The 17,684-nt window shown below is 48.0% G+C and overlaps 1 long non-coding RNA gene across 1 annotated transcript; it reads right to left on the bottom strand.

Moving 5' to 3' along the window:
* Window positions 1-4,668: 4,668 nt before the first annotated feature.
* Window positions 4,669-16,428, bottom strand: LOC118925286 (uncharacterized). Its single transcript, XR_005029983.2, has 3 exons — window positions 16,357-16,428; window positions 13,856-13,964; window positions 4,669-5,295 (listed from the first exon to the last, which is right to left on the bottom strand). It is a non-coding gene; the product is annotated as an uncharacterized LOC118925286 (long non-coding RNA).
* Window positions 16,429-17,684: the final 1,256 nt, after the last annotated feature.

Raw genomic sequence — 17,684 nt, 5'->3', positions numbered from 1 at the left:
GAGAGATAATGGCTGAAGTAGAAAGCAGATAAAGCCCGGGCCCTTCTCATTAAGGACTATCTCTGCCTCCGCAGACCGGCTGGGACTGAGTGACTGGGGCGGCAGCACGGGGCATACATTATGCCAGCAACAGCGAAAGGCGGTGTCAGGCCCGCAGGCTGCGAGTATGAATGGCCGAGAGGGGCTTGCCAGGGCCCCCAGCCCCCGCACTTGGGCAGTCTCCTCAGCGTGGGGGGGCCCCAAGGCCTGCTGAGCTGCAGGGGTTTGTGGCAGGGCAGTGGGGGAGGATGGAGGCAGTTCCTGGGTTCAAGGCCACGCCTCCCAGATGAGGTCCAGAGAAGGGGAGGGGTGTGCCTGAGGCCTCCGGGTGAGGGAGGCCAGGGCAGGGTCTGCTGATTCTGGTGTCTTCCGCCTCAGGGCATGCCTCACATGTGGAGTCATTTAGAGACGCAAGCCTCCCATAACCCAGACCATTGTCCACATGGAGATGTGGAGGGCTCATATCCTCCTAGCACCTAGGACCTGTGGGTCTCCCTCCCCACTCCCCACTTCCTCTAACACATCCTTCTGGAGTGCCCATGAGGAGCCAGGTGCTCCAGTACATTTTGTGTGTAAACCCACTGACCATTTTCCTCCTACCTTCCTACCCCCTGACTGAAAATCCAGCAAAGGGGAGTGGGCACATCTGGGCAGAGAGGCTCACAAATGCCCTCAAGCCAAGCTCTAAAGCCTGGCTGGGACCAAGTCATACAGTGAAAGCAGAGGCCAGGGTCAGCAGAAGTGGGCTCTGTGAAGCTTGGGACGAGGGCTCTTCTCTGGCCATTTTTCCCATCTGCAAAATGGGGATAATGCTGTAATCTGTGTCATCAGGTGGCTGTAAGGACTGATGAGATCATTTGTTTAAGAAGGTTTGTTAGCACAATGCCTGGGCATTATAATATATACCTGTTATTTTATTTATAATTATTGTCCCTCCTGTGGCTCTAGGGGGCTTCTGTACATCTCAGTGCTTTCTCCTTCATCTGGCCCAGCGTGGGGGGACCCTGGACAGAGCTGTCTGAGCTGTAAATGAATGCTTTCTCTTTATCTCCTGCTCCTATAAAGGTGAGGCCTTGGTGTTTCCTGAGTCCATCCCTCTCAGTTGTCTGATGAGAAACTGTGGCCCAGAGAAGGAAGGGAGGGGCCCAGGGCACACAGTGGGTCCCAGGCAGAGCGGCACAAGGACTGAGTCTCAGAGATCTTGGGGAGTAGCTTTGCTTTGCAGCATTGTGACTTCTGGGCTGCTTTGACCTGGGGAGGAGAGAGCACTGGTGCTTGCAGAGGGGACCCAAGGCTTGGCCACTGGCCCCAGGGGCCCTGAACTTGTATCTGAGGCAGCTTGCTCAGAATTACCTGGACCAGGCTCCAGAATGTGAACACTTTTAGCAGTTGATTGATCTCCTACATTTGGGTTGACACAGTCTGCCTGAGAAGCAACAGCAGCAGCAGCCCAGGAATTTAGTGACAGGTGCAGGAGAAATGCAATCAGGGCAGGAAGAGGGGCCCCAGACAGACCTGGAGATGTATAGAGGGTCAGCTTCAGGACCACAGGCCCAGAGCCTGCAGTGTGGCCACCAGACACAGTCTCTCCTGGTATATGATTGGGCCAAGTATTGCCCCCCTCCCCACTCCTGGGCACTTGGCCAGACTCCAAAACTGGGCAGGGGTAAGTTAAAGGACTCCGCATCTGTTAAGCTTCCTACATGTAATGAGCTTTACACTCCTTCCGTTATCCTTACAGCCACCTAGGAGGGGGCCAAGACCATCCCTGGTTTACAGGTGAGAAACTGAGACTCAGAGAGAGAAAGTAATAGACTTAAGATCACACAGCTATTAAGTCAGAACTGGGATTTGAGCCCAGGACTCTCTGACTCCCAAGTCCAGGATTTATCCACTTTACATCTTCTCTATGTCTTCCTTCGAAGCCAGCTGGTCACAGTTCCTTTCTCCTTCCCTCCTTCTTTTCTTTCCTTCCTTCTTCCTTCTATTATGCAACATCTATCAAGTTTCTATCATGCCTGGGCACAGTGTTGGGTGGTTAATACACTCTGGCCCTCTAGGAATAGTGGGGAAAACTGATACTTACTATACATCCTGGTGAACAAACAATGTAATAGATGTGAGTGAGAAAACAATGGGACTACAGAGGAGGGGGAGGCCAACCCTGTCCAGGGAAGGGAAGGGAGGGTCAAGGGGATGCCTGAATCAAGTCTTAAAGATCAGAAGGCAGACAGGATGGGTAAGGGCATTGCAAGCAGAGGGAACAGCCTGTATAGAGACCTGGTGGCAGGGAGGGGCATAGAATGAACACTGAGTCGGGAGCTGGGTATGTGTGTGACAGGGCGATGTGGGGTGCAGGGGGTGTAAATGTCAGGGGAAGGACTCAGGGCTGTATCCAGTGCAGCACTGGGAGCCCCCAAGTGTCCGAATAGCTTGAAACTCTCACCTTTTGGAGAGTTGGGCTCTGCCAGTGACCACCGTCCTGATCAACCCTACCCTCCTCTGGTGTTCAGTGATGGGCTGATTCCCAAAGGCAGAGTTTGGCAGGAGTGGCAGGATGGGAAGCAGAAGGAGCAGACTCTGGAATGCCTGAATCTTGTGGAATGAGATTCAAGTCTCTACTTCAAGCTGTGTGGCCTTGGGGGCCAGGCATGTAATCTCCTTGGACTCAGTTTTCTAATCTGTAAAGTGGGGACAACAATTATCTTCACAACATTACTGTAAAAATTAGCTGAAGATGATGTAAAGGGCTTGGTGTGTTGCAGTCTTGAAACAAACGCCAGTTCTCCCTTCCCCTCCTACCCTGTGTGCTGCTGTCATTCCTTTTGGGGCCAGTTAGCCCGGTGCCTGTGTCCTTGCCCTCCTCTGGCAGAGATCACCCGCAGGGCTCAGCATCCCTGAGGCCGCAGGGAGCAACATGGGTTCAGTCAGCCACTGTCTCCCTGTGTCCAAGCACTCCTCCCGCCCTTTCTTGTCTTTGCTCACAAGACATCCTGGTGTCTGATCCCATCTGCCCTCCTTGGTGGGACACTGGCTTTTGCACCCCATCCCTACTCCCCACTGGTAATACCTGTCAGCCTGGCCCTGCTTTGGTCCTCCCTGGACACAGCCTTCACCTGCCTAGACCCAGAGACTGCTGTTCCCTAGACCCTCTTGCCTCTCCAGGCCAGATCTGTCCTTTTCCATTTCAGTCTTGCTCCCTGAAGCAGGGCTAGCTCCTGAGAGGTCCTGGCCCCTAGAAGGTCTCAGAGACACCCTACCCCTTAGTTTGGGTGAAGGGGTAGATTTAGGCCAACCTGGTGGCCAGTGGGCTCTGTAGGAGGAAGATGACAGGGGCAGCTCAGCCTGGTGGAGAGAATTCTGGCTGAGAATCAGGAGTCTTGACTGAGCCCTGGACAACTGGCTGTGTGTCTGTGTCAAGTCACTGGGCCTCTCTGGGCCTCAGAGTATTAACCTATAATTGGAGGTGATCCATCTCTAAAGCCTGATCTGACTGTAAAAGGCCAGGGGTCCATAGCAAAGGTCTGAATGCCCCTTCCTTGGTGGCAGTGAAGGGGACAGCAAGGAAGCCACCTGCGAGTTCCATGCAGCCCCACCCCCGCCAGCTCCTAGACCGCTCCCTCCTTGGGATTTACAACGGGCTGAATTCATTTGCATGACAAAATTGGCTCGGGTATCCAAGTGTTGCGGGAAGACAAGTGTAACATTACGCAGAACAAGCAGCCGGGAGGAAGGTTACCGCTGCCGACAATGAGGGAACAAGCTGCCCGCCCACCCGCTGCCTCTGCCAACCCTTCATCCGCAGGCAGTGCTGGGGGCTGCCCTGGGCGTTGTCAGGGCCGCGGGAGGAGAAATCACAGGCCTGGGAGATGGCGGCCTGCCAGAGGATCTGGGGTGGGGGAACCCCTGTTCTCAGTTTCCTTTGTTATTTCTAAATGCCTCCACCCTTTAAATGGTTGCAAGATTTTTTCCCCATGTCGGGGCTTGGTAACACCAGCACTTTCTGAACCACTATCCATCACTTGTCCACTCATCCACGCACATATTCATTCATCCATCCACTCACTCATCCACACATCATCCAACCACCCATCCATCCATCCATCCATCCATCCATCCATCCATCCATCCACCCACCCACCCTTCCACTCATCCATTTATCCTTCTACCCATCCATTCATCCTTCCACATGCATACCAATCCTACACACGCATATACTCATCCATTTACCAATCCATCTGCCCACCTATATGTACCCATTTACACATTCTTTCATAAACCCACCTATCTACCCACCCACCAATCCACTCATTGACTCACCATTCCATCCTTCCATCTCTCTAACAGAAACAAGTATGTGCCAGGTACAGTGCTAGACATTTCTCTGTGGCTCACCTGCCTCATCTATAAAGTAGGGATAATTATAGTATCTCCCTCACAGGGTTGATCCTGGCTCAGAGTAAGTGCTACATAAGTGTTTTCTACTATTAATCTTTTTAGGCACTGGGGTTACCTAAAGGTAAATAAAACACAGTTGTGGCCCCAGAAGAAATGACAGACTGGCAGGGAAGAGATACAAGAAAATTGGTGTGACAGTCCTGTGTGGGATGTGCAGTGTTATAAGGGAAGTGTGAGGGACCGTGTGGGCTCAGAGGTGGGGCATCCTATTTCATTTGAGGCTCTGCTTGAGAGGTAGGTAGGGACAGGAAGTATTATTATTAGTCTCCCTATGATACAAAGGAAGAAACTGAGGCTTAGGAAAGTTAAAGGACCACACAACCATACAGAGTTGCCAGGACTGAAAGGTGTGTCTTCTGATACGGGGACATGCCAGCAGCCTGGGCCACGCTCTCCCTGTCCCCTTCAGGCTGAAAGGTGAGGCTGCTCAGAAGCTACCTTACTCTCTGGTTGTGTGGGCAGCACCGTGCTGTCCAGATCCCGGAAGAAAGGGAATGGCTGAACTCCCAAGTGCCACACCCGGAGCCCTGGGCCTCTCCTGAGCCCTTCACTCAAGGCAAGGAAGTACGAGGAAGTGGCAGATGAGATGGGTCAGCTTAGGGGACCGGGGTGTGGGGAGCTGGACATCTGTTTGGTCTTTGGAACCGGGGCCTGAGCAATGAGTTCTTGGCTATGGGAGGTGCCAAGGACACGTGGCCTCAGAATAGAAGGTGGACTCTGTTTAATACACTCAAGGGCAGGCTGGAGCACAGGGTGGAGCAGTGGTCTACGCATTCCTAAGGGTAGATGAGAATCAACCTGTAAAAGCAGCAGGAGAGCACATTTAGTCATTTATCATTATAACAATCAGTTCTTAACTAGCAGAACTGCTCCTGGTGAAGTGGACATTTCCTTGTCCCTAAAAAGTTCTAAAATATAAGAGGGAGCTGAGTGTAGTAGAGGAGCATGCCTTTGGAGTGTTTCAGGCTTGGGTTCAAATTCAGATGCCACCTAATTCTATCTATATGACTTTAGGCAAGTTGTTGACTTCTCTGAGGCTAGTCTGAAAAATGGGAACAGTAAAACTCCATCACAATATTTTGTGTGAATTAAGTAATAATCATCAATACTTATAATGTGCTTTGTAAGTCTTCCTCACAACAAACTCATAAGACAGTCTTCTAATTTTTTAAAATAAATTTTTCTCTTTGGAGTAATTTAAGGTTTACAGAGAAGTTGCAAAGATCGTACAGGGAGTTTCCCTAAATCCTTCACCCAGTCTCCCCTTGTGTCAACATGTTATGTAACCATGATACATTTGTCCAAACCAACATGGGTTCATTTGGTCCTATAATTTTTAATAATCTCCACTTTACAAATGAGTCTAGGGAGGCACGGAAGGCTGAGTATCCAGTCTAAGATCATACTGCATTATGATACAGAAAATGAAATATATTTAAAGGTGTATTAGAATGCCTGGCATCCATCCCTTCCCCATTCCAGAAAAGCTGGGTTGGGCCTGGGTTCCACTCTTATTAAATGGCCCCGGCAGGCCAGATCCCAGCTCTGTATCTGTGTCCTGCTTCCCTGCAGGGTCACATCAAGGAGCCACCAGAGAGACAACCCTTGGAGATCTATAACAAGCGGAGATTGATGGAGCAGTAATAGATAACTGTGATTCTGTCCAGGCTGGCTGTCTTATCAGTGCTTATCAGCAGGTACACAGTAGGTGTTCAATAAGGATTTCTTGCATAAATGAATGAATAAATGAATGAATGAATGAAGTAGAGGGCATTCTGCTTTGTGCAGAGGATTGAATTCAGGCACTTTTAGCAGCTTTTCCAAATCTAAAACTCTGAAATTCTAAAATGACCAGTCTCCTCCCTGGCCAGGCCCCCTTTTCCCTTGAGAAATTGGAATCACCAGTCTGTGTCCTGCATACGGTAGGAGCTCAATGGATGATGCCGAGGCTGGTATCTCTACCCGCATTTTTCTTTGGTCTCAATTTCATCTCCACTTACTAAAATTTTATTTTATCCTATTGTGTGATTTTTGCAAGCTGCCTCAAATCCTTGAGGACTGCAGGAGGGGGTGGTGCACAGTAGTACATAAAGAGCCTCATGAGTCAATCACTGCTGGTAAAGGTGGCTTGTGTTGAAGGTGAGGTGCGTGGGTGGTCTCCCACCTCAGCATTCTCAGAGGCCTTCCCCTGAGAGATTCCTCTCTAAAGCAGTTCTTTGCCATTTAGTTACTTAGCCAACAGTGTTTTGAGCACCCACTGTGTGCCAGCCCCTTCCTGGGGAGGCTCTGATAAAATGCCTGGCCTCTGCTCTCGGGAGCTCAGCGCCTAATAGAGAGATCAACAATTGCTAAGACAAGAGTCTTTCTAACTTTGAGAGTCCATGGATCTAAAAGCCAATCTTTTTTTTAACCTTTCCTGTTTCCATAACTTGGTCATGATGGGGTAGAGTGGGTGGGCACCAGACCCTTCTCTAATGGTGGTTCTGTGCTCTGTCTCCTCTCCATAACTCAGACTGTGACCAGGGATCCTAGAAACACTGTGGTCCATTCCAGCCCCACGGGCAACCCCATCGTGATGCCATTTCAGTGGCTATTTCATTAGGTGAGTGGGAATCAAAGACATGGGAGGAGTTGCTCAGTGTCAGTGGGCTAGAGGGGTGGATGATGTTGACACTGAAATTAACTCAAGGTCCTTGGCTCTGCTGAGCCCCCACCTTTTCCCATCTCCCTGCCCCCCATGCCCTACACCCTCTGTACACACTCCCTGCCATTCCTTCCTTTCCCAGTTTTCTGCATGTGGGGGGTGAGAGACTACCAATGTCAGATTTTGTCCCCAGTGGCCTGTCCCACCATGGTCGTCCCTAGGAGCCCTGGACATCTCTGCTCATGCCTCTGGGGTGGCATATACTCCAGCAGCAATTCTCAATCCCCTGATACACATTAGACTCTCCTGGGGATTTAAAATAAAATTCTGGGTTAATTGCCAGGGTACATCCTGGGCATGGGAACCCCAGGAGATTCTCATGTGCACCCCGTGATGAGAACCACCAGAGTGGGCTGTCTCCATGCTGCTCTGTCGGTGGGGGGGTCTCCCTCACTTGCTTGAGTGCTCGCTTCTCTCTTCTGCCAAGTGTGGGGTCCTTGAGGACAGAGCCTTACTGGAAATCATAATCAGACCTGGCATAGGGCCTGGCGCCCTGTGGGCTCTCAGCACCTGATCACTGTAGGAGGAAAGAAATGTATAAGCCCTGGACCCAGGGGATGAGCCTTCAGGGAAGGAGTGCAAGAGGAGTACTTGGTCTGCCTGGGGCCTGGGGAGGCTGCTGAGGACTGGTGATGGTAATAATAGTAAACATACCCAGCATTTCTGGAGTGCCCATCATAGGTAGACGTTTGGCTTTGGGTTTTCCCAAATTCTCTCAATGACTCCTTAAACAGCCTTGTGAATTAGGGCCCAATTTTACAGATGAAGAAACCAAGCGGTTCCAGGAGGTGGGCATGGTCAAGGACTCTGCCGAAGCAGAGAAGTCCCGTGTGTGCTGTCCAGTTTGGTGGACAGGGCAGAGTCTTGGTGAGCACAAGAGACTGCATACAAGGAACAAAAACTTGGTCAGGTTTGTGTAAGGGAAAAGAAAGGAAGGAGGAGAGAGAGGGAGGGATGGAGGGAGGAATGAAAAAAGAGGGTGTGGTGGGATTTAGGGCAGGATTCAGGTGGCTCCGCCAATGAGAGCCTGACTCAGGCTCCCCAGGACCCCTCCTAGGCCACTGCAGATGCTCCAAATCTCTGCAGCCCTCGACCTGGGAGGCCCACTCTAGGGGACACAAGACCGGGGAGACGATGCCAGGCATGTGACGGGACAGGGACGACCTCAGGAAGGAGCTGCCTCTCTTGGGACCGCATTTCTCTCTGCCAAGTGAGGGGGTCTGGCCTTCCAGCTGAGCAGGTCTGTGGACCGTGACCTCTCTCTGATGACAGCGCCACCACTTCCTGGCACTGCACTGTGGCCCAGGAATTGAAGGAGAGCCAAGCTGTCCGGGCTCCAATTCCATGCTGCTACTTTCTATCTCTTTGGCCTAAATGAATTTCCTAATGACTCTGTACCTCAACATTTTCCCTTCTGTGAAATGATAACTCTGTCTCCCTTGCAGACTTTGTGAGGACTAGCTAGGCCCAGCCATCACTAAAGAGCAGGGGGCACTGTCAGCTCTCTATGCAGGCAGTGTTTGCTGTCATCGACACTGTGGTTTTGTTATTGCTGTAGCTATTATTACTACGAGTACTGGTACTACCCTGGCCATGTCCGAAGCACTGTACTAAATGCGTTATTAACTCATTTCATCCTCAGCTACCCAGAGACGAGAAGGCTGAGTCTCCGAGAGATTTCATAATTGCTTAGGTCAGGCAGGGGGTTGGTGGCAGAGCCCAGAGTCACCTACCAGGTTGGCTGGCTCCCAAAACTAACCAAATCTAACCTACTAGAACCCAGCACAGCTTTCCGAAGACAGAGCCTGCCCCACGTTCAGTGCAAGGAAGGAGGAAGCATTAATTGAATGCCCACTGTGTTCTTGTGATCAAATTTAATCTTTATAACTGTCATAGGTGGTTGGTCTAATTATTCCCATTGTAGAGATGAGGAAACTGAGGCTCAAAAAGGATCATCAACTTACCTATTGCCACATTTGGTAGAGCAGGACTTGCTACACTGGTATGGTTACACCTGACAGCAGAGCCAGAACCTTCCCGTGTGTGTGTGTGTGTGTGTGTGTGTGTGTGTAGGGTGTGTAGGGTGTGTAGGGTGCATTTGGCTAGGGGTGGGGGGTCTTTGTCTCCTGGGTTCTGTACACCATGGAGATTTTTGTGGGGGGTTCACCTTAGAAGGCCTGAGAGCTGGGAGTGAAGAGGAGGGCCGATAGCCCATTAATGCTGCCCTCCAGGGGGTGGGGCTGATAAGTGGCCCCAGGAGGCCTTCCTGAGGACCCTCTAACTAGCTTGTTGCCATGGGGATACTGGCAGTGAATACAGGCCTGAAGTCCAGCCTGAACCTTCCAACCCCTCCCCTTCCTGGCAGGTAGAGACCCCCAGCTGGGATATGTTTGTCTGGGAATGGGACTGAAGGGCTCTCCAATCTACCCTCTCTATTATTTACAGAAAAGGCCTCCATTCCTTCCACTGTCCATCAGGAGGGTGTTCCTGGGTCAAGAGAGGAAATAACTGTCTCTGTCTTCCTGGAGAGCCGTAAGTCTCAGGATTGGAGATTCCTGCCTCCTTGAGTCCTTGCTGGAAGGTGCCCAGGGAAAGAAGAGGAACACATGAGTTTCAGATGACACAGTCAACTCCACCAAAAGAAAAGTTCCTCAGCTGGCCCCAGGAATGCTGAGGGGTATGGGACTTGTCCGGTTTACCTGAGAACCACTAACCCTCCTATGGTGGAGTCTACCTGGAGTCAGAATCCTTGAGGGGTTTTGTTAATGATTTTTTATGAAAAATACAAACATTAAAAAACTAGAACAGTTTAATGAACAGTTTCATCCCTCAGTTATAACAATGATCAGTTTTGCCCATGCATTTGCATCTGTCCCATCTTCCTTTTCTTTTGCTGGAGTAGTTGAAAGCCAGTCCCAGACAGCAGGCCATTTCATGTGGAAATACTTCAGTACGGATCCCTCACTGATAATTGACTGCACTGTGATTGCACCTAACCAATGAGCAGTGATTCCAGTGAAGAGCATCTGATTCTCAGTCTAGATGATATTGCCATTAAATATGTTTGTTTATGTGGCTCTCCTGTGGCTCCAAGGGTGAATGGAGGCCATCTGGCAGGAGTGGCTCTCTGTGCTGTAGCTGTGGAGCCACAGAGGGTGGTGGATGAATGGCTTTGCAGGAGTTACTTTGCTTTATGGGGCCTCGGTTTCCTCCAACTGCAAAGATACTTACCTCTTCCAAGGCTGACAGGAAGGTTGAATGAGCTTGTATGGGTACAGTACTGGGTGCACAATGGGGACTCAGGAAATGATGGCAGTGATATCATGATGCTTTCAGAGACAAGGGAAGTTCAGAGAGTGACTTGGCCAAGGTCACATAGCTCAAAGTAGTGAGGCTGGGATGAAAGCGTACATCTTCTAAGTGTGCTGGGATGCCCATTCAACACAGATCTTCTCAACCCCTCCAGTCCTGCCCCTGCCTACTGCCACCCTGCACTACAAAAGGAAATAACACAGGGGGTGACTTTACCAGGTCCCTTTTTTCTTGACAACTAGTGGGTCAGTCATAGTGCTGTGGGATGAGCTGGTGATGGGACACTAGCAGGCCTGGCTCTGAGAGACCTTGAACAAGATTCTTCCCCTCTTTGGGCCTCAGTTTCTCCATCTGTACCAGCAGGGCACTGATCTCTATGTGACCTCCAAGACTTTCAGTTCTGCTTTGCTCTTCCAGGATTAGTAACCCTGGGAATGTGGGAGATCTTTGAGGCAGATGCGGGCTTTTACAGCAACCCAAGATCCCAGCCTGCAGAACAGTGTGGGATAACAGGGAATATCCCTTATTGGGGAGCAGGGATGGAGTGACTCAGCTCAGTAGAATTGATGCTTCCGTCTCTTCTTGGATTGTGGGCCCCCGAGACTGGGTCTGTGACTTGTGCATTTTAAGTACCACATAGGTAAGATACAAAATTCCACTGATGTAATGGATAGAACAACTAGATAGAAGATCAGCAAGGAAATAGGAGACTTGGAAAATGCCATAAACCAACTAGGCCTGGTAGAATTTATTTTCAAACAATGATCTAATGGAATATTCTACCCAACAATTGCAGAGTACACATTCTCAAGTGTTCATGGAATGTTCTCCAGATGAGACCATATCTTAGGCTACAAAACAAGTTTTAATAAGTTTAAAAAGATTGGAATCATACAAAGTATATTCTTTGACAATGGTGGAATGAAATTGGAAATCAAGAACAGAAGGAAATTTGGAGAATTTATAAATATATGGAAATTAACTCCTAAAAAACCATTGGGTCAAAGAAGAAATTGAGTGGGAAATTAGGAAATACTTTGAAATGAATGGAAATAAAAATACAACATGCCAAAATTTATGAGATGCAGTAAAAGCAGTGCTCAAAGGGAAATTTATAGCTGTAAACACCTATTTTAAAATAGAAGAAAGATCTCAAATCAATGACCTAACTTTTCACCTTACTAGGAAAAGAAATGCATACAAATTCCAAAGCAAGCAGAAGGAAGGAAATAACAAAGAGTGGCAATAAACAAAATAGGAAATTTAAAAAACCAAAAAGAAAATCAACAAAACCAAAAGTTGGTTTTCTGAAAAGATCAACAAAATTGACAGACCTCTAGCTAGACTGACCAAGAAAATAAGGACTCAAATGACTAAAATCAGGAAGTGGAGACACTACTACTGACCTTACAGAAATAAAAAGATTGTAAAACTTCATTGATATAGAGGTTTGAAAGAAGCTCCACAACCTTTCTAGAGATGTGGAGAGAACAACCAGAAATACTTACCAGTAGTTGCCTTCAGGGAGCAGGTGGGGAGAGGTGGGGTATTTACTTTCCATTATAAGTATTTATGGGCTGTTTTATAAATGCTTTTGTTGGAAAATATACCTGTACAGAAAAGTGAATAAAAAGGGAAGTACTCAGCTCAGAAATGTGTCACCAATGGAACATCCATGGAACCACCACCCAGTCAAGAATTAGAACATTGCCAGCAGCCCAGATGCACCCTCATACCGTCACCCAAACCCCCTTCCCTCAATGACAGCCACCATGCTGACTTTTATAGAAAGTAATTCCTTGCTTTCATGGTAGTTTGGCATCTCTCTACACTATAGTTTGGTTCAGATTGTGCTTTGGGCTTTATAGAAATCAAACCATACAGCAGGTCCCCCTTGGCATCTGCCTGTTTGCATTAACATTATGTGTGTGAGATTCACCCACATTGTTGCATGCAGTAGTTTACTCATTTTCTTTGCTGTGTTGTATTCCATTTTATGAGTCCACCACAATTAGTGTGTGAACTATTGATGGAATGGGCTTTTTTTTTTAAGCCAGGTACATGAAGATAAATTGAAAAAAATATTTCCAATATAATATAAATTAAAAATGGAACTCCATGAATGTTAATTTAATTTTCACTTGTAAGACTCTCACTTTCTTCTTCTGTTCTTGTCAATCATAAAAGGCAGTGTAGATCCCAGAGAAAAGAAGCCACTTAGGCAGGATCCCAGAGGGACCAGATCTGAGAGAAGCCATGCTCCTAGGGCGTCCTCTCATCAGCCCTTCTCCCCAAATTTTCAGCTTCAAATGGGCAGGTCACACAGATGGAGCAAAGAGAACTCCATCCCTTCCACCCAAAGTCTGCAGTTTCCCAACAAACCTACAAGTGCACATTCAGGCAGCTGGGCAAGAGCATGCCCTCCATGTGGGCACGCACCTGGGCATGCGCACACATCCTGAGGCGGCAGCGCCTTGGGGGCTCCTGACCAGCAGGAGAGGTCTGTGCACAGAGAAGTTGGCAGAAGAGGAGGAGGAGGAGAAGGAGTGGGGAAAAATCCCCTTATTTCTGAAGAAATGTCCCAGATTAGATTTGTAAATCAAAAACCAATATATAACATGCAAGAATTGATCTGTTTTATATTCCTCAGTTACATTTTTGTGAAGCACATTTAGAAGATTTAGAACGTATTTGCGCCTGCTGGTTGGGCCATTATATGCTTGAGTTCATACATCTATTTGTGAGGCTATAAAACAGGCATCGACTACCATGTAAATTGTGTTCTCCACAATAAATTATATGCATACTTGCAAAAATACATAACTGCCGTGGCTGGGCCAACGCGGCCGGAATACTAATGAGGGCAAAAGTTGCTTTGTCCCTCTCCTCCGGCCTAATTTAGCCTCTACATCAAAAATTATGTAGGAAAAATCACTTTATCCTCTCACTGCGAAATAAAATAGCACTCACGGGCACCCTCATCTTTCCCACCCCCCCTTCATTTTAACCGAACACTACCATTTTCGTACTAATTTTAGCTGCTCCCAGGTTTACTAGGAAGAAACCTGGCTCAGCTGAAGCCAGGGAGTCACTGGGCTGTCTACATGCCTGAAAGGGCAGTTGGAGCTGGCACACACACACCCATACGTATATGCACACACGCATGTGCACATGCCCTCCTTGTGACCTGAATTCACAACATGCAGGCAGCCCCACATGCAAATGTGGAGACTTGCCCCAACAAGTCTGAATGCACTGACATTCCACGAATCTTCACCCATGTGCCACACACATACTCATTCTCCTTCCCCGATACAGACTCATATATACATAAAGACTCACCAGGAAAATTCAATGCAGTTTAGTTGAATTCAATTCAATCCAGTTTGGTCCAGCAAATGTTGATTGAGCACTTACTCCATGCCATGGACTGTACTTGGCATTGGGAATACTGAAATTAAGAAAAAGACAAAATCTTAGGTCACAATTCAGGAGAGTAGGCAACCTTTCAAACAAGTGCAGCAAGTCAGTGTGCTGAAGGCTGTAGCAGATGCAGAGATTAACACAGGTATACATTCTCACACTCACACCCTGATTATTGTGGGTACACATGTTCTCCAATACACTCATGTGCACATACACATGATCTCTGCACTCACACACACCTGTGTGGACATTCACACAGCCACCACCCATGCTGGTTTGTGTGTGCATGCATGCCACACACACACACAGTCACAGAGGGGCACATGCAAGCAAGCATCAGCAGAGCCACCTCCCACTCTTACTGCTGCATGCTGATGCCTACCTGGCCCCTGTCTTCTCTGCAAGCCTGAGGTAACCTCATGCCTTGTCTGACTTGCCCAGTTCTTTCGGTTTTGTTGCAATCTGTACTGAAAACAGAGCCACTTCCAAAAACAGGCTGGCTAGCATTGCTTCCACTTCTCCCAGTGGCCTTGCCCAAGTGTCCATGCTGGAGGAGTTCAGGGGGGCCCAAAAGAGGGAGGAGAAGTAGACCCAAGGGCAAATCTTGCTTCCATGATCTCACACCAGTCTCTCTGTCCTGTCCTGAGCCTTAGTTTACCCATTTAAAAATTTTGAGATTTGGATAGTCTCTGAAGCCATCAAGCTCCAGATGCCCAGTTTGTTGTTGAAGGTTTGGCCTCTGTCCAGGTTAGAGAGTGTGAGACAACTGCAGAGATGGCCCCAAAATGGAAAAGGCTTGGCTGAGTTCTGAGATCCCAGCATAAGAGGAGCACTAGGCCTGGGGGCAAGACCAGAGGTGACAGCCTCATGACGACATATCCTTGAAAAACGGTGACAGTATGTGATCCTGGGGCTAGGATCCAGTGCCATCCAGCTCAGATATTTATAGGTGCCAGACATGGTTCCAATGGCATTTCATTCTATCTCTGAATACCTTAAGGGCTGCCATGGGCAGAGGGAAGGGACTCCTTTGTGACCCAGTTGGTAGAACTGGACTTGTAGGAAAGTGGGTAGAAGCTCAGGAGACAGACACACTTTAGTTCAAATAATGATTGGTGTGATGTGTGTGTGTGTGTGTGTGTGTGTGTGTGTGAATTCTCCTATTGTATTTTAGTGCCTTTATTGTCTCATCTATTTCCCTATATCTCATCCTATTTCATTTTCAAACCATACAATTTCCTCTTTATCTCAGTCTGTTCTTTGAGTAGAAAATACTTTTTTAAAAAAAGTAGTATTTTTCTTGAGAAAAAGTACTACATGCACATGATGAGAAATTAAAATTGGTCAAAAGGTATACAAATAGGCCTCTCTCCTTGCCCAGACTCCCCAGTTTCACAGCATCCAGTTTCTCTGTCCAGTCAGTCACTGCTACCCATTCCCTGTTTCTTTCATAATGATACTGTGCAAGCAAGCAACCTATCTCTCATCTATGTCTGTCTATCTATCTATCTATCTATCTATCTATCTATCTATCTATCTATCTATCTATCATCTATCTATCTATATCTATCTATCATCTATCTATCTATATCTATCTATCATCTATCTATCTATTATCTATCTATCATCTATCATCTATATCTATCATCTATCATCTATATCTATCTATCATCTATCTATCACTATATCTATCTATCTAATCTATCATCTATCATCTATCTATCTATCTATCTATCTATCTATCTATCATCTATCTATCATCTATCTTTCACCTATCTATCTATCTATCTATCATCTATCTATATCTATCATCATCATCTATATTTTTTATTGTCACCCAAATGCTCTATGACCTTATCCTTGCCTTTCCCTGCTCCCCACATCCCAACATAACTATGCAGCTTGAAAATTATTTATAAGAAAAAGTTTTCCATTAGTCAGTGTCCAGCAATGGAATGAGTTAATAATGAGTTCCCCAACACTGGAGATGTGGAAGAACAGGCTAGATGACCCCTTGAAGACAGGAAATGGGAGAGTTGAGTCCTTTGTTGGGGGAGGGAAGTTAGACTCACCTTTTAAGGCTCTATCCATCAACCAGTTTCTTAAATACAAAGAGGACAGCTCTTCATCTCACTCTACCCTTTCTTCCCACCCTTTCCAGCACCCTGCAAGCCAGCCAGGGTCACCAGCACCTAAAGCTGCCCAGCCATGGCTTCCAGCCCTCCTGTAATTGACAAGAACCCCCCAGAGACAGCCTCTCTCTGTGCCAGCCACATGCCACTAAACTCCAAATTAAGAGACCCAGCTGAGATTTCTGTCTTATTCCACCCATACCCCTGGGGCCAATCCTCTCTCATTTCAGGAGGGGAATGGAACTAGAAATTTGGATTTGGGAAGGGGGAGGAAAGGGGGCTCACCACCAAAGCTGGTGCCTCTATGCTCCAGAGAGATGTGCGTGTCCTACCATGCAGCTTAAGTCTTCTCCAAAACACCATCCCCCCCAAATCCAATAAAATTGCAAATTTCACTGTATTTCACAATATCCTAAATAAACATGAACAGCATGCGTTTCTCTTCCTTGCATCAAATATTAATCTGCCCGTGGCCAGCACTCGCTCCCCCGCATGTGTGCACACACTGGGTAAACACCAGGGAGATTGTGATGCCAGACCTTCCCTTCTCTTCCCCAAGTCGAGAGCATGACAAATTTTTCTCCTAATTACACCTGCCACTGTTTGCCTTCTAATACTGTAAATCCTCCATCACATAGTTTTTCAGATTCAGGATTAGGTTCTCTTCTTGTCGTACAAATGATTGGAGGGGGCAGGGATGGGGGAGTGGGGGGGTGGGAAATGTGGGCTGTGTGGCATTGCTTTTCATGATTTCTCCACGGGGTCCCTGAGTTGGGCGTGGGCAGTGTTCCCAGGCCCCTGATCCTCCTGTAGGGTGGGAAGGAGATTCAAGGGGGAGGGGAGAGAAAAGAATGGAGAAAAGACACCTGCTCAGTTGTGCAGAACATGCTAATTCCAGCTTTGTTAGCCCCCTAATTGTCCTTAAAATCCTGGGCATAATATAAAGCCCTACTCAAGGGAGAGGATGAACGAAAAGTCTCCGGTGCAGTGTACAGCACATAGTAGGTGGACAACCAACCTTAGCTACCTTCCCCTTTGCTCTATGTCCTGGCCAATGCCTTCTTCACCTCTCTCCTGCACCTTGAGACCTGCCCCATCACTGATTTCCCATCTCCCTTCCCTGCCCCTCAATGAACCCATTGTCCCCTAGCTGCTAGAGTCCTCTTTCTACAAGCCCAGAGCTCTCCAGTCGTGGCAGGCCTTGCCTTAAAACTCCCAATGACTTCCTACCATGTTTGAATCATGTCCAGTCTCCACATGTAAGGCCCTCTCCTGCCAGGCCTGCCCTGATTCTCTGGCCTCATTTCCAGCCCTCCCCATGTCCATCCAGTCCAGACAGCAGCCCCATTCCACTCTTTCCCAAGTGTGTTGTGCAAGTTGCCACCTCTGTGCCTTTGCTCAGGCCATTCCCTTTGCCTGTTGACATTTTGGCTTTCCAGGCAATCACCCCTGATGACAGCTCCTCCTTGAGTCCTTCCTGATCCCCAATCCGTGCAAATTGTGGCCTCCCTTGTGCTCACACGGGGCTTTGCAGCTGCCATGTTTTGGCTCAGACCCTTGTCGGTGTCAGTGCTGTAAAAGGGCCTGTGGGTGCCTTCGAGGTAGGGACTAGG

This window comes from Manis pentadactyla, chromosome 4, assembly GCF_030020395.1.
Source record: "Manis pentadactyla isolate mManPen7 chromosome 4, mManPen7.hap1, whole genome shotgun sequence".
NCBI lineage: Eukaryota > Metazoa > Chordata > Mammalia > Pholidota > Manidae > Manis > Manis pentadactyla.
Note: the sequence above shows the minus strand (reverse complement) of the source record. Positions and strands in the feature narration are given on the sequence as shown.